General features: G+C 44.0%; 1 pseudogene across 1 annotated transcript; it reads left to right on the top strand.

The window, feature by feature from the left end:
* Positions 1-613: 613 nt before the first annotated feature.
* LOC310827622 (protein S100-A6 pseudogene) lies at positions 614-965 on the top strand (annotated as a pseudogene). The gene has a single exon. The product of its transcript is annotated as a protein S100-A6 pseudogene (transcript).
* The last annotated feature ends 220 nt before the right edge of the window (positions 966-1,185 follow it).

Below are 1,185 nucleotides of genomic sequence, written 5' to 3'. Positions count from 1 at the left end.
AGAGTCGGACCAGGGTTCATATTGTGGCTCAGTCATGAAACACTCTAGGAACCACTGAACTAGCCTCAACATAACCTGTCTCACAGGAGTTTTGTCAGAACAAATGGGACAACCTTAAGAGAGGGATAACTTAGAGGACATCCACACCATACATTTAAAGTACCTGGCTCCCCCCCATCCCCAGAATCCTGGAAACTGTAGTTTACCCTTCACAGAGCTATGATTCCCAGTACTCTTAAGACACTACATTCCCCAGGATTTAGGGCGGGGAAGCAATGTCTTTTAAATGTGCTTTAAATGGATGGTGTAGATATTATCCTATATAGCTCTGGTCACATAAGTATTCAGAATTAGAAAAATGACAAAGGTAACAGAGATACAGCACTCCTCTCTACCCCCAACCCATGATTATTCTACTCAGTGATAAAATACCAGAATCAGAATGTGTTGTCCAGGAGCACATTATACGCCAGTGTATTTCTAATAACTACTTTTCTTGAAAGCATGCAATGTTGTTTTGCCAAGTGTCTTATACATCCTTGTGTATTGGGGGCTGGTTTAGTCTTGGTTAAATGCCAGTGGAGGACCACTTCCCCATCTTTTCCTACCATTCAGCATTGGACCATTTTGCTTCTGATCTCTCACCATGGCAGCACCTCTTGACTAAGCTATTGGTTTGCTGATTGTCATCTTCCACAAATACGCTGGCAAGGATGGCGATAAGAACAACTTAAGTAAGAAGCAGTTGAAGGAGCTGATACAGAAAGAGCTGACCATTGGACCTAAACTGCAGGACACAGAGATACAGACATTAATGAAAGATCTGGACTGCAATGGGGACCAAGTTGTGAACTTCCAGGAAGATGTCACTTTCCTGGGTGCCATGGCAATGATGTATAATGAAGCTTTGTGTTTGTAAATGTACGCCCCAGTGGGACGAGGTGTCATGGTTCGGGATTATACCTCTGTAGGTGGTTTCACATAGAATCATAGAATCATAGAGTTGGAAGAGACCACAAGGGCCATTGAGTCCAACCCCCTGCCAAGCAGGAAACACCATCAGAGCACTCCTGACATATGGTTGTCAAGCCTCTGCTTAAAGACCTCCAAAGAAGGAGACTCCACCACACTCCTTGGCAGCAAATTTCACTGTCGAACAGCTCTTACTGTCAGGAAGTTCTTCCT

Source organism: Podarcis gaigeae, assembly GCF_964106915.1.
Source record: "Podarcis gaigeae genome assembly, chromosome: 11".
Classification (NCBI taxonomy): domain Eukaryota; kingdom Metazoa; phylum Chordata; class Lepidosauria; order Squamata; family Lacertidae; genus Podarcis; species Podarcis gaigeae.
Note: the sequence above shows the minus strand (reverse complement) of the source record. Positions and strands in the feature narration are given on the sequence as shown.